Source organism: Desmodus rotundus, chromosome 2 (genome assembly GCF_022682495.2).
Source record: "Desmodus rotundus isolate HL8 chromosome 2, HLdesRot8A.1, whole genome shotgun sequence".
In the NCBI taxonomy this organism is placed as follows: Eukaryota; Metazoa; Chordata; class Mammalia; order Chiroptera; family Phyllostomidae; genus Desmodus; species Desmodus rotundus.
This window is the reverse complement of record NC_071388.1, coordinates 111989305-112011361: the sequence shown is the minus strand read 5'-3', so window position 1 is coordinate 112011361 and position 22057 is coordinate 111989305. Positions and strand designations below refer to the sequence as shown.

Here is a 22057-nt window from a genome sequence, read left to right as displayed (position 1 = left end):
GAGTCTTCCTTAACAAATCCACAAGGGATTAACATGCACACTGAATTAGGGGACACTGCTCCAAAAGTTTTTCTAACTTTACTGCACATTTGAACTGCCAGAAAACTTAAAATTTCTAAATGTCCAGCCATCTCCAGACCAATTAAAGCAGATTATCTAAAGTTGGACCTAGATATCTGCAATCTCTGCAGCTTTCCAAATACTTTGAGACCCACTGCTCCAAAATGTAATTGTAAGGATGGCACACCTGCTTCTAAGGCTGGTGTTTGCTGGCAGATTTGCAGGCCAGGCCTGAGAAGGCCTGTGTCTGGGTGGAATGAGAGGTGGTACCACCAGGGTGAAGGCCTTTGTGAGCTGGAGCCAGGCAGACTCAAAGTGAATCCCAAACCACCAATTAGCACCTGCATGGTCTCGGGAAAATTATTTAACCTCTCTTGCTTTTGGTTTTCTCATAGGTAAGATGATGATAACTAGTTTGGAGTGTTGTGATCAAAATAGAAAGCAATGTATTTAAAGTAGCTCTCACATGGTGGGGAATCAATAAATTAAAAGTATTGATTACATAAATATATTATTTATTATAATATTTTTCATTGTTCCAGATGGAAGGCATCCAAATGATCAAATTCCCTGCATTTAATGATGTTCTAGGGAAAGTGTGAACATTTCAGTTTTAACAAATGATATTCTCTGTATGAGTAAATGAAAGACACAAAGTCCAAAGCTGTGGGTGACAGGAAAGCCAGTGTATAAAAGCTGGTCAGCAATTTTAAATGACTACATAATCTAGTCTCCTACTGCTTACTATATATATTGCATGCTAAATAGTTAATTTCACCTGAGATAACCATGAAAAGAGACATCCTATACCCAGGTATTACCAGGAGTGCCAGGAGAGAGGGAAACTGCCTAAGTGACCACAGTTCCTTACACCAGTGAACTTGGTGACTTTTGTGAAACTGCTCTCCAGTTTAACAGAAGAGTTCAGGTAATAATGATCAATCAAGAGAAAACTACCTCTGATCTCACAAATTGAAACTAGTCATGGGCCTGGAAGAAAAGACAATACGTCCACACCATGGAATGTATAGGCACACTTCAACCACTAACCTGTTGTAAAATAGCAAACTATACTATAAAAGTTGCTCTGTGTCTCCTAATCTCTTTTTAAAACATTTTCATTGATTTTTTTTTTTAGTAAGAGAGAGAGGGGAGGAGAGAGGGAGAAAGAGAGAGGGAGAGAGAGAAAGAGAGAGAGAGAGAGAGATTGCTTGTTCCACTTACTTAGGCATTCACTGGTTTATTCTTGTACGTGTCCTGACCAGAAGTCAAACCCACAACCTTGGTGTGTTGAGATGATGTTCTGACCCTTTGAGCTACCTGGCCAGGGCCTGTATCTTCTAATTTCTTGAGAACATAGAATGTTCCCAACTCTTTGCTAAGGATTAGGGCTAAAAAAAGTAAGCTAAGTAGAGTTGTTGTCCTCAAGGAGTTTATAGTCTAACAGAGAAACCAGGTAAGTAAGTCAAAGCAATTTCAAAAGCAGAGAAAAATTTAAAATAGTTAATAAGTAACTGCTTATCAGGATTCTGGCATCATATTATGAGAACAAGTTTCAAGATGGGTCATGGAGGCCCCCAGCTGCATCTTTTAAATGCTAGATTACACAAGGCTATATATTCCTGGAGAGGAAGCAAGATGGCCGCAAAATTATGGGGCTACTTGGACAGCTTAGGAATTTTATCAATGGGCCAGAAAATATTTTGGTTGAACTATACTGGTGCTTCCTAACCTTGAATAGAGGTTAAGTACAGGTACTGGGCTGGCCTACAGGAAGACCCTTTTTCATTCTCAGTGGATGAGGCAAAACTCCCTACCAAAAATTAATATTGCCAAGTCAGAGTGAGTATTCTGTTGTCTTCTGAATTTATTTAACTTAGCAAGCTGAAAAAGTTCTATCTGATGTGTGTGAGTGCAGCCCACAAGCCTCTGGCTTATGAGAGTGTACTATTCACAGTCCACACTGGGCTCCAAAGGCACATCCGCCAGGATCTTTCCAGGATCTGCAGGCAGGTCACCCCTCAGCCTGAGCTGATGAATCCTGAAATCTCTTTTACTTAATGTCTCAAGAGCATTACATTCCTGCACTCCTAGATTTGCTCTTGCCTGGGCCAACCTAATCCTGGGCACAGCACAAGGAGAGTTGAGGCTCTAGAACCATCCTGGGAATGGTTTTCATGGTGAGGAAAAAAAAAAAAAAAAAAGGTGAGAGGAGGAGGAGCTCTGGATATGAATTGGGAGGCCTAGTTAGAGCCCTTGCTTTCACCTAGCACCTGCCTGGGTGAGACATTCACCATCCTCTAAGCTTCCTTCTATTCATCTGAAAAACAAAAGATGGTAATGAGATGCTGTCTATCTTAGTAGGAACTGTATTGACTCTAGAAAATCACTTTCACGTCTCAATCTCTGGCCCTCCACATACTATGCTAATTAGAAAAATTGCCCTGTCAGGTCTTCAGCTTTCTTGCCTTTGAAACTGGAAAACATTTTCTGTAAGGATTAAAATTTTGCTCAATATTCATGTGCACCAATCATGGGCTGGGCATCTTTGTGTGTTTTGGTGGTGCTCCTGCCAATGCAAAAATGAGTAAGTAAGTAAATAAATAAATAAAAACAAACCAATAAGATGGCGCTTGTTCTGAAGGAGCATATGACCAGTAGGAAGCATGTTTTAATGATACACAGGAGTAAACAGAACATTTCAACAGATGATAAATTGAAAAGTGGTGCCCAATTAATATATACCCTGGAGCAATCTGAAGCTGTCAGAAAAGGCTGGCTGTGATGCTGTCTTGCATGCACTAACCATCACAGACAATTTTGATGGTGAAAGAAGGGAGAATCACTCCAGGTTGCTACATCACTTTTGTTAAAAACACCTGGCCATAGCCTATTGAGCCCCGGACTCTTAATACTCCTCACTTCTAAAACTCAGAATCTACTATCATTCTCAATTTAGGAGTAAGAATGCTGAAGCTAATAGTAGCTAATCATCAAGCTCAAGATACTCAGCTAGTTTCTGATTTCAAAACCTTTTGTTTTGCCACCAATGATATATTTTGTATTTATTGAATAGTGATTAGAATCTTTTTTTTATTTTATTGTATTTTCCTATTACCATTTACCCCCTTATACCCACCTCCCCATGTAATCACCACACTTTTGTCCTTGTCCATGAGTCCTTTTTCCTTTTTGTTCTATCCCTCCTCCCCAACCCCACCCAATAGCTGTCATCCTTCCCTCTATTCTAAGGGTCTGTCTCTATTTTGCTTGTTAGTTCAATTTGTTCATTATTTTCCACATATAAGTGAAATTTTATGGCATTTGTTGTTCTTGGACTGTCTTATTTCACTTAGCACAATGCTTTCTAGGTCCATTCATGCGGTTGCAAAGGGTAAAATTTTCTTCTTTTTTTTATAGCCAAGTAGTATTTCATTGTGTAAATGTCCCATAGTTGTTAAATCCACTCATTTACTGATTGACAACAGACTGCTTCTATATCTTGGTGATTGTAAATAATGCTGCAATGAACATGAGTGTGCTTATGTTTTTTCAAATAAATGTTTGGGTTCCTTTGGATATATTCCCAAAAGTGGGATCACTGGGTCAAAAGGCAGATTCATTTTTAATCTTTTGAAGTATCTCCATACTGCTTTCCATAATGGTTGCATTAATCTGCATTCCCACCAACAGTGCAAAAGGGTTCCCCTTTCTCCATGTCCTCATCAGCACTTGTTGTTTGTTGACTTGTTGATGATAGGCATTCTGACAGGTATGAGGTGATGTCTCACTGTGATTCTAATTTGCATTTTTCTGATGACTAGTGACATTGAACATTTTTTCATATGCCCACTGGCCATCTGTATGTTCTCTTTGGAGAAGTGTCTATTCAGGTCATTTACCCATTTTTTAAATTGGGTTATTTGGTTTTCTCCTTGAGATTTGTAAGTTCTTTATAAATTTTGGATATTATCAGATGTATTGGCTAATATGTCCTCCTTGGTCAGGGGACATGCTAATCTTCTCTGTATCATTCCAATTTTAGTATATGTGCTGCCAAAGCAAGTAAAGATATATTGGCTAATATGTACTGCCATTTTGTGGATTTTCTTTTTATTTTGTTGTTGGACTCCTTTGCTGTGCAAAATCTTTTTAATTTGATATAGTCCCAATTGTGTATTTTTTTGTTTGTTTCCCTTGCCTGAGGAGATATATCAGATAAAATATTGCTGTGAGTAATGTCCAAGATTTTACTGATTATGCTTTCTTCTAGGATGTAATGGTTTCAGGTCTAATATTTAAGTCTTTAATCCATTTTGAATTTATTCCTATAAGAAGGTGGTCTAGTTTCATTTTTCTGCAATGTCTGTCCAATTTTCCCTACATCATTGATTGTATAAACTAGTCCATTGTATGTACTTCCTTCCTCTTTTGAATATTAATTTACTATAATGGTGTGTGTTTATTTCTGGGTTCCATATTCTCTTCCATTGATCTTTTTGTCCATTTTTATGCCAGTTCCATGATATTTGATTACTCTGGCCTTAGAGTATCATTTAAGTTTAGGTAGTTTGATTACTCCAAATTTGTTCCTCTTTCTCAGGATCACTGTTGCTATGCTGTAGCTTTTTGTCGTTCCACGTAAATTTTTGACACCTTTGATCTAATTCTGTGAAATAAGTCACTGGAATCTTAATAGGAATTATGTTGATCTATAGATTACTTTAGGTAGCATGGACATTTTAATGATGTTAATTCTTCCTATTTATGAACATGGTATGTGCTTCTACTGATTTGCATCTTCTTCAATTTCTTTCTTCAGTGCATTATATTTTTTTCCAAGCACAGGCCTTGGTTAGCTTTACACTTAGGTATTTTATTATTTTTGAAACAATTGTGGATGTGTTTGTTTTCTTAATTTTCATTTTTGTTAGGTTATTAAAGGGATATAAAAGTACAACTGATTTCTGAATATAAATTTTGTATCCTTCTACTTCACTGAATTAATTTATCAGTCCTAGTGGTTTCTGGTATAATATTTGGGGTTCTCTATGTACAATATCATGTCATCTGCAAATAACATCAGTTTTACTTCTTCCTTTGAAATTTAGATCCTTTTATTTATTCTTATTGTCTGATTGCTGTGGCTAGGACTCCAGTGCTATGTTGAATAAGAGAGGTGAAAGTAGACATGCCTGTCTTGTCCCCAAACATGAGGGGAATGATTGTAGATTTTCCATACTGAATATGATGCTGGCAGTGGGTTTGTCATATATAGTCTTTATTATATTTAGGTATGTTCCCTCTATTCCCACTTTGCTGAGATTTTTTTTAATCATAGACGAGTACTGGATTTTATCAAATGCTTTTTCTGCATCTATTGATATGATCATGTGGTTTTTATCCTTAATTTTGTTTATGTAGTGAATCACATGTATTGATTTGTGAATGTCATACCAACCTCATATTCCTGGAATAAATCCCACTTGATCATGGTGTATGATATTTTTGATGCATTGCTATATTCAGTTTACTAATATGTTGTTGCAGATTTTAGCATCTATGTTCATCAGAGATATTATCCTGTAATTTTCTTTCTTTTCTTTCTTTCTTTTTTTTTTTTTTTTGTAGTGCCCTCATCTAGTTTTGGAATTAGGATAATGTTAGCCTTGGAATATGAACTTAGCATCTTTCCCTCCTCTTGAATTTTTTGAAATTGTTTGAGAAGGAGAGGTGTTCTTCCTGGAATATTTGATAAAATTCACCTGTGAAGCCATGTGGTAAAGGGATTTTATTTGCTGGGAGTTTTCTGATTACAGCTTCAATTTCACTAAGTATAATCTGTTTATTCTGATCCTCTGATTTTCTTGATTTAGTTTTTAAGTATTGTTTGTTTTTAGAAGGGTATCCATTTTGTCCACATTGTCATTTTTGGACATATAGTCATTTACAATATTTTCTTATAATATTTTATATTTATTTGGTGTCATTTTTTATTGTTATTCAGTTACAATTATCTGCAATTTCTCCCCATCCCTCCACCCCATCCCAGTCAATCCCACCTCCCTCCCCCACCTCCACCCTCCCCCTTGATTTTGTCCTTGTGTCCTTTATAGTAGCTCCTGTAAACCCCTCTCCCCACTTTTCCCTCCCCACTCCCCTCTGGCTATTGTTACATTGTTCTTAATTTCAATGTCTCTGGTTATATTTTGTTTCCTTTTTTCTTCTGTTGATTATGTTCCAGTTAAAGGTGAGATCATACGGTATTTGTCCCTCACCGTCTGGCTTATTTCACTTAGCATAATGTTCTCCAGTTCCATCCATGCTGTTGCAAAGGGTATAAGCTCCTTCTTTCTCTCTGCTGTGTAGAATTCCATTGTGTAAATGTACCATAGTTTTTTGATCCACTCATTTGCTGATGGGCACTTAGGTTGCTTCTAGTACTTGGCTATTGTAAATTGTGCTGCTATGAACATTGGGGTGCATAGGTTCTTTTGGATTGGTGTTTCACTTTTTATTTCTCCTCTTTTATTTCTGATTTTAATTATTTGGATCCTATCTTTATGGATATAGGTTTGTTAATTGTGTTTTCCTTTTGAAATAACTAGCTTTTGGATTAATTCATCTTTTGTATGATATTTTAGAGTCCATTTCATTTATTTCTCCTTTGATCTTTATTATTTCCTTCTCACTTTGTGCTTTGTCTGTTGTTCTTTTTCCAGTTCCTTTAAGTGTAAATCTAAATTGTTTATTTGAGCTTTTTCTTGTTTTTTTGAGATAAGCCTGTATTGCTATGAATTTCCCTCGTAGGTTTGCTTTCCCTGTGTCCCACAGAATTTGGATTGTTTTGTTCTCTTTTTCATTTGTTTCAGGGTATCTTTGATTTCTTCCTTGATCTCATTGTTGAACCATTATGTTTAATAGCATGTTATTTAACTTCCATCTCTTTGTGTATTTTTTAGTGTTCTTCTTATGATTGATTTCTAGTTTCATAGCATTGTGGTCATAGAAATGCTTGATATGATTTAAATCTTCTTAAATTTATTGAGACTTGTGTTGTGTCTGAATATGTGATCTATCCTAGAAACCTTCCACGTAGACTTGAAAATATGTATCTTCTGCTGCTTTCAAGTGAAATGCTCTAAAGATATCAATTAAATCCATTTGATCAAGTGTGTCATTTAAGGCTTCTGTCTCCTTGTTGATTTTCTGTCTGGAAGTTCTATCCATGGAAATCAATGGGGTATTAAAATCATCTCTAATGACTGTATTTATGCCAGTCTCTCTTTTTTGTCCATCAAGATTTGCTATACATATTTTGGTGTTCCTGTGTTGGGTATATGAATGTGTTCTAGGGTCATATTCTCTTATTAGATTGTCCCCTTTATCATTATGAGGTGCCTTTCTTTATCTCTTATTATAGCCTTGGTTTTAAAGTCCATTTTGTCAGATATAAGGACCATTATCCCAGCTTTTTTTTTCTTTCCATAGTAAGAAATATCTTTTTCCACCCCTTTGCTTTTGCTCTGTATGTATCTTTCAATCTGAAGTGGGACTCTTAGAGACAGCATCTGTGAGTCTTGTTTTCTTATCCATTTAGCTACCCCATTTCTTTTGGTTGTAGCATTTAAGCCATTTATATTTAAAGTGGTTATTGATAGATACATACTTATTGCATTTTATTTTTAAACTATTTTCCTCTGGTTTTCTTTTTCTTCACCTTCTTCTTCTTAAAGAGAATGCTTTAACATTTGTTACTGGTTTGGTATCAACAATCTCCTTTAGCTTTTTCTTATCCGGGAAATGCTTCCTTTCTCTTTCAACTTTGAATGATACTCTTGCTGTATAAATTAGCTTTGGTTGTAGGTCCTAGCTTTTCAATTACCTTGAATATTTCATGGCAATCCCTTCTGGCCTGAATGTTCCTGTTGAGAAATCAGATGGCAATTTAAGTGGAGCTTCCTTATAGTTAACTACCTGCCTTTCTTTCTTGGCATTTAGGATTCTCTCCTTGTCTATAAGCTTTGCCATTTTTATTATGATGTGTTTTGGTGTAGTCTTTTGTTCAATCTTGTTTGGGATTCTCTGCACTTCCTGGATATGTATATCTTTTTCCTTCACCAGACTATGGAAATTTTCAGTCATTATTTCCTCAAATATGTTCTCAATTCCTTGCTTACTCTCTTTTCTTTCTGGTATTCCCATGATGGGGATGTTGCATGCCTCATATTGTCTTACTGGTTTCTTAAGCTGTCCTCATTGTTTTAATTCTTTTTTCTTTTTGATTCTCTGCTTGGATGTGTTTTTTTTTTCCTACTTTCTCTTCCAAATCACTGATTTGATCTTCTTTTTCATCTAACCTACTGTTTATTCCTTCCAGTGTATTATTTACTTAAGATAGTGCATTCTTTATTTCTGACTGGTCCTTTTTATTGTTTCTATATCACTTTTTCATGCTGTTGAGTATGCTTATATTTATTACTCTAAACTCTATATCTCATAAATAACTTGTCTCCCCTTCACTTAGCTCTTCTTCTGAAGGATTCTCTTGCCCTTTAATTTTGGTCCTATTTCCTTGTCTTCTCATTGTGGCTGCCTCTTTGTGTTTGTCTCTATGTATTAGGTAGATGTTCAAAGACTCTGGTGCAGTTTTATGTCAGATGCTGTCTGTGACTGGCCCTGAGCAACCTGTTTGGAGCTATCAGCTATCCACAGCTTGTGGCTCCCTCTCCTGGGCCTGCTTCTGTGCAGAAAGAACTGAGCTGTGCACCAAGGCTGGTTTTTACCAGCACCAGTCCAAGGAGAAGGCCAGCTAAAATCTCCAAGTTCCCAGAGATCCATCTTAGTTGTTAAAGTTAATCACTGATATAGCCTTGAAGTGTACTTAGCAGCCTGGCTTAAGCTCCACAGGATGGGGCATAGTAATCCCTGTGGGTGCAGCTATTGCTTCCCCTCAGTCTGATGTCAGTTGGAGAGGATTGCTCTGCATGAGCAAGATGGACTTTGTGATATGGGGAATGACTCAGCACAGGGATCCTGGTGGCTATTCTTTCAGCATGTTCCCAGAAGCATCTGCCCCAAACTCTCCACATATGCCTCTAGTCCACTCTGCCCTCCTTCTGCCAGAGCCCAGGGTAAGTGGCTCCAAATGCAATTTTGTGTATTGACCCTTTAAGAGTCTCTCTGTGTCTCCAGCAGTCTCTCCCTGGTGGACAGAAACCCTACTGCTTTCCACAGCTGGACATTATCTGGGTTCTTTCCTGGCTCTGGTGCTGTAGGCTGGGGAGCCCAGCTTGGGATTTAGAGTGCACACTTCTCAAGGGCAACCCTCCAGCCACTGAAAAATCCCTCCAGAACTTCAACTACCCACCTGTGGGAGCCCAGCCACCACTGTCATGCCTCCTCTGCAATCCCTACCAATTACATTTTTGTGAAGTAGTTTCTGTTGTCTGTCCCTGGTTAAAAGGATTCTTTCTAGCTGGTGTTCAATTGGTTTCCAGGATTATTTCTCTACAATTTGGTTGTAAACTCAGTTTGGTCCTTGGAGGAATTTTGTGCAGCTTCTACTTTGTTCTCCACCATCTTGCATCCCTTCCTGTAGAATCTCTACTTAAGTGATTCACTTAAACTTTAAGACATCTCTATCCTGAAAGCTTGAAAACCAGATTGCCTTGAATCTTTGCATCTCAAACATGGTTAATTGCTGATTCATTTTTGGAAAGAAGAAATAATCTGGATAGAGTTTTTAAATGAGTTTGAACATATAACTAGCCTGCAGACAAATGTCCTCTGGAGATCCTAGGTGGGACTCTAGGGTGGGAGAAGTGCCTCCACTCTAGGGTGAGTTACTAACAAAGGCAGCTGTTTGGCCTGAGTTTAGAGAAGTATAATTGTAGAAGATGCTTTTTACTTTCTTGTTTATAATGCCTCATCCAGCTTCCGTACTTGATAGCAACACCCCTGCAGCAGGTTTGGGAAACAAACACTGAAGAAAGAAAGCAAAGCAAAAGCTTTTTTTTTTTTTTTGTCTAATTGGTCCCAGGAGAATCCACACTTTCCAAGTTTCCTCAATTAGCTGGCTTCTCCTTGGGGCTGACCTTCATAGACTTGTTAGAACTGTTAGTCTTATAAATACCTCCATGTGTAAAAAGAAAACAAAACAATATCTCATTTGGAGAAGAAATTATTCACCTTAAATTTTATATGATAAAGTGTTTTTATTAATCTGTGTTGTCTATTTGTACAGTGCTCGATAACATATTTCAGAAAATAGCAATTTAAAATACTCTTTTTGCATTCTCTTTTTGCCATCACTTACTCAAAGGACAGGGGTTTAAAAAGTAAGTATGGAGTTAATTTTAATTAAGTTACTTAAAGTTTAAAGAACATATTTATTTCCATAGATGTTTTCATTTTAATCTTCAAACCAGTTTTGTGTAATTGGGTAGGAGAAGAGGTATGGGAGAAACACCTAGCCTTTTCACCCTCTTTCTCTTTTTTATCTGTTCTTCACGAATTTGCTCTCTTCAATTGACTTGAAAGGTCCTTGAGGACCCATATTATGCTGTTTTATAGTCCTGTAATCTTCCTCACATTGCTGCAGCATTATAGGAGCTTAATAAATATGTTTTTAGTGATTAATTAAATAGATTTTATATCTACCATTAAAAAAACCTGCTAGTTTAAAAGCTGATTTCAGCATGTTTTTGTTCTAAAGTGGTGAAGAAAGAGAGCTTGATTTCTGTTTAGGAAAACAGCCCAATAAATGTCTTGGGAGGTCTAGAAAAAAAGTATTTATTTGGCAGAGTACAATGGTAACAGGAAAAGGACACTTCCTTCTTTGGATGAAGTGGTTATTCTGATGTAGACGGATTTTTTGTTTGTTATTTTTAGAATATTTTAATAGCTGTAGATGATCTCAAAATCTATTTTGTTTTTTGTTTTTTTTTCTGGGGCCTGGGGCTATGTAAAAAGATGGGATAAGAGAGTGTCTTGATTTTAGGATGCGGTGTTTTCAGGGAACTGGGGTTTAAGGAGGGAGAGGCAATTAGATATCCTGAGATGGGAACAGCTGGTGACTACAGGGGAAGTGGCAGTCAGTCTTCAATGTTTTATTGTCTTTTGTTTCTATGATCACTCACTGTCATCAAAGATTAAATAAAAGCCCACTATATACAATAAACACCCTTGTTCAAGTGATGTTGTAGGGAACTCTTTGCAAGCATTGACCACAGAGAAGGTGGTTGGGATATTTAAAAGAGAGTGATGCTTGAATGTTGTTAAGAGAATAGATGTTATGTGTTATCACCCCAAACAAGAAGTGATGATTATGTGATATGATGGAGGTGCCAGCTAAAGCTATGGTAGTAATTATTTTACAATATAAAAGTGTGTCAATTCAACAGTTGTACACCTTAAACTTACACAATGTTAATTGTGAATAAATAATGCTGGAAAAATTAGCTTTAAAAAGAAAGTATGAGTTAAATTATGGGTGGCAAAGACTAAATTTTCTTCAAGGAAATAGATGTTTAAGCTATGTAAGTATTAAGTGAAGTATATTGCTGAAGGCTGAAAGGCATGTGTCAAAGTTTAAATGCACATTATTTTTGGTGACATTATATATATATGAAAGAGTGGAGTTAAGGAGGTTGAAGTATGGTTTGGTACAAGAGAATGATAAGCTGAATTCGTGACTCTAACAGGTTCTACCATAGTGTGGGCAATCACACAAACTCAGTGAGCGTAATGGTGTGACTCCTATCCCATGTTCCAACTGATTGTACCCACTGTATCCACATCCAAGCAAGAACAGGTTCTTTGGAATTTGTGAGTAGCACTGCTTTAATATAGTGAATTCATATACAGCATCCCTAGTTTCAGTTCCAGTGAGGTTACGTCTAAGTCCTCTGGGCATCTCACTTCACTTGTCAGAACCTCAGTGCCCTCAACAAAAAAATGGCAATAAACATACCTGTCTAAAGGTTTGTTGCTGAAGGTTAGATAGTGGTTAAGGGTCCTTGGCACAGCCTGGCATATAGTATATAGTCAATAAATGTTAGCCAGTGTTAGTTTTACTGTATAAGCTAATGCTGCACAGAACATTCTAAAGGTTGCCTCTGTTTTCTGGTAGGCTTTGGAGTTTAATTTCCTGTATAACAAGGGCAATATTTTTCAACTCACATAATCTGAGTTTTCTTAATCTATTGTTGACTACACAAGGAAGACAGGTTGGTGTGGTCACAAACTTAAGACATATGTACTATGTTTCTAACTAAGATGAACATATAATTTCTCCTACGAACTACAACACTTGAAGATGAAAAATTTCACTATAAATAGTTATGATCAGACAATAAGCACAAATCTGTGCTGCCCAGGCAACACTGGTATATAGTTGACATAAGTTTAGCTCTATCTGTGCTTTGGGGCAGGAAATAGTGATTCTGGAACTTGTCTTTTTTAGTTCTACAGAGAGAATTATGCTAAACTATTGACACCTAGCAAGTGTTCAGTTAATATATAATATGAAATGAGGGAATAAATAGGAACAAACTTTACATATATCATGACCAGATGCATAAACAAGCCCCATGATAAATTATGGTAGAAGCATTATGTAAGAAGGTATATGCTTTCTCACACAGAACTTAGACATAATTAAAAGGGGTGAAGTAGGAAAGGAATAAGAGGATTGAAACAAGGAAAGAAGGTTTATTCTAAGCATTGGGAAAATCAAGGGATGGAGACAAATTCTAATTCAATATGAGCATGCATCGCTACTGTAGTCTGTACTATTTGTCATAGGTACCATTCTTTAGTCAGAAATATCATCTTGGAATGACATGACTGAGCCTCATGAAACCATTCATTCTACATCATCTCAAACGTTTGTCACTCAGGAAAGTACTGTATCACCTGTTTGAGGCCTGTTTGTTAAGAATTTCTTCTAATTTGTATTAAATGTTGAAGTCACTGCTTGTCTAGGGCTTTGTTTTGACTGTGGACATATAAGTGAACACATGATTGGCCATCTGGGCTATTAAGATCTGTTTATTTCCATATAAAGTTGACTATAATGAATAATTGAGCAAAGGTAAATGTTTACTAAAGTCTGATTACTTGTTTGTAGGATCAAACTCATTGTTTTTTTATTACTTTATTCCAGTATTTTCTTCTTTTGAAAAAAATGTGTGATTCCTTTGGTGTGAATTAATTAAATGAGTAGAATCTGCTTGTACTTTATTATAACCTTGTTATTTTCAAAGTCTCTCCTTAAATATAACATTAGGCCCATTAGGCCTGATGATGTTGGTTATTTTCAGCAAGTTTGATGGTCTTATTATCCCATTTAACTTAAGAACTGGCTTCATCTAAATTTGTGAAATATGCCATTTGAGTTCCCAAACTTCCTTCAGCTTTCTTAACATTAATCTCATCTAGTGAAGATGCTGCAATAACCACAAGAGAATGAACTGACACTGACAGCTGAACATAGTAATAACATTGTGCCTCCACCTGCTGGGAGCATGTGGGGAGTATGGGGACACTTGGCAGGAATATAATACAGTCAGTTTTAAGAGGACCTGTTCCTGAGATGGGCGCCGACTCTTGTATGTCAACATGGTGATGATTGCAAATGCATGGGCCCTGACTTCAAACAAATCTGGGTTCAAATTATATTCCTGCACTGACTAGTTAGTTGACATTTGCTCTACCAGCCCAGAATTTCTTGCCACAGGATTTCTGATTGCAAAAGATGAAGAAACAAACATACTCGCTCTTTTTCTGTCTAACAATCACTCCTTAATTAAAACTGTTCTTGCTAACCCTTAAACCTGTTCTAACTGGTGTTCTAAGGTAATTGTTGATAATGATACCATAACTATTACTAGTAATAATAATAATAATAATAGAAAAATGATGGTTCACTCAATATTTATTTTAAAGTAATAAAATAGTACATAGTAGGTCATTTGGAGCTGAAAAGTATTGAGGATTGGTTCCACCCAATCACTTATATGAACCAAGATGGCGGCGTAGGTAGACACACTGCACCTCCTCACACAACCAGAACTGATGGAAAATCTAACGGCAAGGAAGTCCGACACCAAGGAAATAAAAAATAAACATTCATCCAGACTGGTAGGAGGGGCGGAGACGGGCACTGAAGCGGAGAGGACTCGCATGGCCCTGGTGGGACCCAGACTGGTGGAGTGTGGGATGAATTGGGCAGGCAATCTGACCACTAGCAGACCCTGTGAACCTACATTCCCACACAGAGAAACCTAGAGGGCCAGACTTAGAGTGGCGGAGAATGAGGCAGGCAGAGCAGCAGGTAGCACCCCAAGGCCCCAGACTCGTGCACAGATAAACCGGGATGAACAGTGGGGAGTGAAGCAGACCCTGTAACCCAGGGCTCCAGCACGGGAAAATAAAGCCTCAAACCTCTGATTGAAAGCGCCCGTGGGGGTTGGGGCAGCAGCAGGAGAGACTCCCAGCCTCACTGGATAGGATGTTGGAGAGACTCACAGGGGCCTAGGGGGTCCACAAGCCCGCCCACTCAGGAACCAGTGCCAGAGGAGCCCAATTTGATTGTGGGTAGCAGAGGGAGTGGCTGAAATCCAGTGGAGAGTGGAGCAGGCACCATTGATCCCTCTCAGCCCCTCCCCCATGTACAGCATCACAGCTCAGCCACCAGCCTTACCCTGCCCAGGTGAACACCTAAGGCTCCTACCCTTAAAGTTAAGGACGCGCCAAGACAAAAAAAAAAAAAAAAAAAAAAAAAGGCCCAAATGACAGAACACTTCAAAGCTCCAGAAAAAATACAACTAAGCTAGGAAGAGATAGCCAACCTATTGGATGCACAGTTCAAAACACTGGTTATCAAGACGCTTACAGAATTGGTTGAATTTGTTTGAAAACTAGATGAAAAAATGAAGCCTATGCTAAGAGAAACAAAGGAAAATGTACAGGGAATCAATAGTGATGCAAAGGAAACTGGGACTCAAGTCAATGGTGTGGACCAGAAGAAAGAAAGAAACACCCAACCAGAAAAGAATGAAGAAACAAGAATTCGGAAAAATGAGGAGAGGCATAGGAACCCCCAGGACATCTTGAAACGTTCCAACATCCGAATTATAGGGGTGCCAGAAGGAGAAGAGGAAGAGCAAAATATTGAAAACTTATTTGAACAAATAATGCAGGAGAAATTCCCTAATCTGGCAAAGGAAATAGACTTCCAGGAAGTCCAGGAAGCTCAGAGAGTCCCAAAGAAGCTGGACCCAAGGAGGAACACACCAAGGCACATCATAATTACATTACCCAAGATTACGCAGAAGGAGAGAATCTTAGAAGCAGCAAGAGAAAAGGACACAGTTACCTACAAAGGAGTTCCCATAAGACTGTCAGCTGATTTCTCAAAAGAGACCTTACAGGCAAGAAGGGGCTGGAAAGAAGTATTCCAAGTCATGAAAGGCAAGGACCTACATCCAAGATTGCTCTATCCAGCAAAGCTATCATTTAGAATGGAAGGGAAGATAAAGTGCTTCTCAGATAAGGTCAAGTTCAAGGAGTTCATCATCACCAAGCCCTTATTATATGAAATGTTAAAGGGACTTATCTAAGACAAAGAAGATCAAAAATAGGAACAGTAAAAATGACAGCAAACTCACAGTTATTAACAACCACACCTAAAACAAAAACAAAAGCAAACTAAGCAAACAACTAGAACAGGAACAGAACCACAGAAATGGAGCTCACATGGAGCGTTATCAACAGGGGAGTGGGAGGGGGAGAGAGGGGGGAAAGATACAGAGAATAAGTAGCATAAATGATAGGTCGAAAATAGACAGGGGGAGGGTAAGAATAGTGTAGGAAATGTAGAAGCCAAAGAACTTGTAAGTATGACCCATGGACATGAACTATAGGGGGGAATGTGGGAGGAAGAGGGTGGGCAGGATGGAGTGGAGTGAGGGGGGCGGGAAATGGGACAACTGTAATAGCATAATCAATAAATCTACTTTAAAAATTAAATAAAACAAAATATATATTGGGGTTTCCTGCAAACAGGATTAAGTGTAACTAGACTGGTTAGATTTCTAAAGAACTCCTGTATATTGTATTCATTTTGAAAACATGGCAAATGCAATGTCAGTACTTGTAGTTTGTAGGACTTCTGTGGTTTCTCTTTTTTGGTTGCAGATTGTTAATGGAAAGCATGGTCAATAAAACTTCCTTGCCCAAGAGCAAAGAAAGCTTGGGTTTTCCCTCTTTATCAAATCAGGTGAGGCCAGGGACATGTGCTGAGGCTACCTGCCTTAAATGGCTACGTGAACTGTTGATTATTTATAGAAAAACAAGTCCCAAGTCAAGGTATACACTCCTCAGCAGGTCTCTCCTTTTCTGACATGGTTAAACAATCTTGTGGTGTTTCAGAAAGGGACAAATATTTTACTTTTAGCTGTGGGAGAATAATATTTTGATAGAATCTCAAGGCTGGACAGGCTCTTCAAAGGGCACAAAGTTCAGCTCCCCATCTCATGTCAACACCATAACCTATAAAATGTGGTCATCTGGATGTTGTTTCCTGCATTCCCCTTTCTTTGTGGCTTCTTCTTCTTGTGGAAGTCAAATGTCATTTATTCTGAATCCTGCCAAAATATCCTTTAGACTGGACATCTGTAATATTTTTTCACCCTTTTCATTTGACTCAGTTTGAATGGACTTAGTGTCCTAGTCCTTTTCCTCAAGTACACACTCCTTTGTCTGTGTTCTTTTTTTTTTAAGATTTTTATTTATTTATTTAAAGAGAAGGGAAGGGAGGGACAATGAGAGATACATCTACTGGTTGCCTCTTGCACACCCCCAATTGGGTGCCTCGTCCACAACCAGGCATGTACCCTGACTGGGAATCAAACTAGCATCCTTTGGTTCACAGGCTGACAGTCCACTGAGCCATACCAGCCAGGGCTGTGTGTGTTATTCTTTAAATGTGTAACACCCAAAAATAACTCCAAATTAATATTTTTTCATTACCAGCCCAGATAAGAAAGGACAAAGGTCTTCTCGTGGATACATTTGGGGGGAAAGAGCATGTCACACATTTACTAATTCAACCTTGGGCTTTGTTAGTGTCACTAAATCACCCAAATAGTGATGAAGTTTCAATTAGAATGCATTTGAAAGGTTGAAAAATTGCCTCTGAATGTCCTTTCCTCAGATTGGACTCATCCTCTGATCATGTACAGATTTTTATGGATCCATACTTAAATATTCACTAAATGTAGATAAAGTTTAAATAAATCCAGGAGCATGTTTTCATAAATGACAATGGAAAGATAAGTTGATCCATGTTTTCTTGATTAGGTTTTGACTGGATCAGCCAAATCATTCTTTAAGGTAAAATCAAAGTAAAATGTTGCCTGTTAAGGTACTTTATTTTAATTCATCTCATAACAGAAGCATGCCTTACTTGCCCTGAGACATGTAATATTAGTTTTACTTTCTTTGTATTTTATAGTTCCCTATAATTGTTAAATTCAGAACCACCTTCTATCACACATGGTAAATCTACATTGATGGGAAACTCTTGTATAAGAAGTTGTTCTATGTAACTTTGGCTTTTGTGTCTCTTAAAATATCTCCCAGGAGTGAAGAATGTTTCAGTGTTTAGTTTCTGAATAAGAATGTTAGGCTTGCCCTGGCTGGTATAGTTCAGTGGATTGAGCATGGGCCTGCAAACCAAAAGATTGCCAGTTCGATTCCCAGTCAGGGCACATGCCTGGGTTGCAGGCCAGGTCTCCCATAGGGGCCGCACAAGAGGCAGCCATTGATGTGTCCCTCTCTTTCTCCTTCCTTCCCCCTCTGTAAAAACAAATAAATAAAAATTAAAAAAAAAAGAAAGTTAGACTTATTTCTGAGAAATGTCATAGAGCTAGAAATTAAGGAATTTTGAAAAATCCTTTCCACTGGAAGACACCAGACAGCTCCATTGATAGCAATGGTTGGCAAGGCAAGTAAGAGTCCTATGGGGATTCCAGTGAGGGGGAAGTCTGGCACCAGAAGTAGGGATGGAGTCCCTTGTGGGCCACTGGGAGAGGTATATCAGAGTGCAGCATTGGAAGCTCAGTGAACAAGTAATCATTGACAAGAATACTAGCACCTATGATCAAGACTAAAGGATAGGCCCATGGGTCAAGCAAATTATCTCATGCCATGTTAGAAAAATCATGGTAAAGTGGTACTTCTCTCAGAAGACAAGGGAAGCAATGGGTCAAGAATAAACACATCCACAGGATGAGGGGCTATGAATTGCAAAGTGACACAGGACCTGCATAAAACATTGAAATAGACAAAATGTGTCAATACAAGTCATCAACAGCCAGGAGTTGGTGAAGCCATAAAGTTAATGAGGCAGGATCTAGGCCCATGCTTTAAATTTTTGTTCAGGGTGTTTGAAAGTGGGGACTCAGGTCAGAAAGTGAGCATGCTGGGATCTGTGGTTCATAAGCAGACATGTTGCTTTGATTGAATGGACCAAGCATGTAAGATAACAGTAATAGAATATACATTCTGACAATAATTTTTAAAACTCAATGTTGGGGGAAAATACTCAAAATATATAAAGGAGGATTTTTTTTTTCTTTCACTCTGGTCCCTTAATAGGCTGGACAAGCATCACAAAATTAAAGTGTAGTAAATAACTGAGATGCTCCATGCAGAATGTGCTAAAAGGGGAGAGATGGCTACAGAGGTAGCATAGTGTAGTGTGTGGCTAGTGAGAAACTGACATTTACTAGTTAAATTAAGATACGCTTATTGTGATATTATATGAGTCCAATTTCAATTTTTGGCAGGTGGATATTAAGTTTTCCCAACATGATTTCTTGAATAGACTATATTTTTACAATTATGTATTCTTGGAACACTTAAGACCAGTTGGCTATATATGTCTGGGTTTATTTCTGGGCTACCTATTGTATTCCATTGGTCTATATCTCTTTTAAAAAAATATATTCTGTAACCATACTGTTTTCACTAATGAAAGCTTGTAATGTATTTTGAAATCAGGAATTATGTTGACACCAGTTTTTTTTTTTCTCACTCAAATTGGCTTTGTCTAACAAGGGTCTTCTATGGTTTCATATGATAAGGAATGGAATTTTGATAAGGATTATATGGAATTTTGATAAGGATTACATTAAATGTATCAATCACTTTGACTCAAAATGGATAAAGATTTAAATGTAAGACCTAAAACCATAAAACTCCCAGAAAAAACACATGGGAGGAGATCTTCTTGACATTGGTCTTGGCAATAACTTCTTAGAAGTGACATAAAAAGCACAGGTAACAAAAGAAAAAATAGATAAGTGAAACTACACCAAATTAAAAAGTTTCTGCACAACAAAGGGAACAATAACAAATGAAAAGGCAATCTATAGAACAGAAGAAAACCTATGCAAACTATACCTATATCTGTATATCTACATATCTATATATCTAAATCTATCTATAATATCTTTATCTATATAATAAAAGATAACATCCAAAATATTTAGGGAACTTTTACAACTGATTAAAAATGGGCAAAAGAACCAAATAAATATTTTTCTGAAGAAGACATACAAATAACCAACACATTTATGAAAGTGTGCTTTGCATCACTAATTATTAGAAAAATGCAAATCAAAATCAGAATGAAATATCACTTTCTACCAGTTAGGATGGTCAGTATCAAAACTGAAACTTGTATGCAATGGTGAGGTGAATGTAAATTGGTGTAAGTACTATGTAAAACAGTATGGAGGCTCCTCAAAAAAATTAAAAATAAAACTACCATTTATTCCAGTATTTCTATTTTTGGGTATATATCCAAAAGAATTGAAATCAGGATCTTGAAGAGATACTTGGACTCCCATGTTAATTTCAGCATTATTTACAATAACCAAAACAAGGAAACAATCTAAATATCTACTACCAGACAAATGTATTTAAAAAAGTGGCATAAACACATAATATAATACTATCAAGCATTAAAAATGAAGGAGATTTTGTCATTGGTGACAAGATGGACTCACATTATGCTAGGTGAAATAGTCAGATCCAAAACAACAAATATTACATAACATTACTTGTATGAGGCATAAAAAATAGAATAACATATAGAAGTAGAAGGAAAAAGGATGGTTGCCAGAAAATGTTTCAGTTGTGTGAAACAAGTCTGTCCAAGTGATCTACTATAAAGCACAGTGCCTTTAGTTAGTAATACTGTATTAAAAACTTTAAATTTATTAAGAACATAAACAAATACACAAACAAATGTTGGAGAGGATGGGGAGAAAAGGGAACCCTAGTGCACTGTTGGTGGGAATGCAGACTGGTGAGGCCACTGTGAAAAACAATATGGAATTTCCTCAGACAACTAAAAGTGGAACTGCCCTTTGACCCAGCAATTCTGCTGCTGGGATTATACCCTAAGAACCCTGAAACACCAATCCAAAAGAACCTGTGCACCCTAATGTTCATAGTAGCACAATTTACAATAGCCAAGTACTGGAAGCAACCTAAGTGCCCAACAGCAAACGAGTGGATCCAAAAACTATGGTATATTTACAGAATGGAATTCTACACAGCAGAGAGAAAGAAGGAGCTTATACCTTTTGCAACAGCATGGATGGAACTGGAGAGCATTATGCTAAGTGAAATAAGCCAGGCGGTGAGGGACAAATACCATATGATCTCACATTTAACTGGAACATAATCAACAGAAGAAAAAAGCAAACAAAATATAACCAGAGACATTGAAGTTAAGAACAATCCAACAATAGCGGGGGGGGGGGGGGGCAGTGGGAAGAGGGGATTACAGGAACTACTATAAAGGACACATGGACAAAACCAAGGGGGAGGGTGGAGGTGGGGGAGGGAGGTGGGTTCAGCTGGGGTGGGGTGGAGGGATTGGGAGAAAAGGCATACAACTGTAATTGAATAACAATAAAAATTAAAAAAAACAAAAAGAAGAGAATAGATCTCATGTGTTTTTATCTCCTGAAAAATAATAAGTGAACAAGGTAGGGGAAACTTTTGAAGGTGATAGATACATTTATAGCATAGATTGTGGTGATAGTTTTACAAATATATACTTAATTACAAACTCATCTATTTGTATATATTAAATATGTATAATTTTTGTATGTTAATTGTACCTCAAAAAGTGGTTAAAATGTGCTATTTTAAAGACAATAAAAAAGCAAAATAAGTGATTAATAATTGTACACTATTAGCCCTAGCTGGTGTGGCTCAGTGGATTGAGTGCTGGCCTGTGAACCAAAAGGTCACTGGTAGATTCCCAGTCAGGGCACAAGCCTGGGTTGTGGGCCATGTCCCTAGTTGGAGGCATATGAGAGGCAACCGATTGGTGTATCTCTTTCACATTGATGATTTTCTCCTACTCTTTCTCCTTCCCTTCCCCTCTCTCTAAAAATAAATAAATAAAATCTTAAAAATTAATTTTACACTATTATCTAGTAAAATCATATTTTGTATATATTGGGTTAAATAAAATATATTATTAACATAATGTCAACTGTTTCTCTCAATTTTTTAAATAATGCTACTAGAAAATGTAAAATTACATCTGCAGCTTGCTTTCTATTTCTTTGGGCAGCTCTGACCCATACACTTTGGAGTCCTGTGTGTCTGTGCAACTAAACTAGTTTTTCTTATAATTTTTAAGCTTCAGTGTCAACCTACAAAATATAGCTATAAATAATGTATGTTTCAGAGTTAATGGGAAGATAAGAAATAAATTACAGAGGGCGCATGGTATTGTTGTAAATGAGGTTTTCCTAGTGGCACCCACTTTTCTTCCTGTGGGATTCTTTGGTGAGACCACAGCACCAAACTCCATCACAGGAGGGGGAGACAAGGCTCACCACTTGGCAGACAGGAGATGAGATAGGGGCCACTACTTTTGCTCTTTGCCAGGCAAGTGTGG

General features: G+C 37.4%; 1 protein-coding gene and 1 non-coding gene across 4 annotated transcripts in view; both read right to left on the bottom strand.

Moving 5' to 3' along the window:
• CNTNAP5 (contactin associated protein family member 5) overlaps nt 1–22057 on the bottom strand; it is a 981662-nt gene that overhangs the window by 655786 nt on the left and 303819 nt on the right. The gene's annotated exons all lie outside the window — the stretch shown is intronic.
• LOC112313201 (U6 spliceosomal RNA) lies at nt 4016–4125 on the bottom strand. The gene has a single exon (XR_002975666.1). It is a non-coding gene; the product is annotated as a U6 spliceosomal RNA (small nuclear RNA).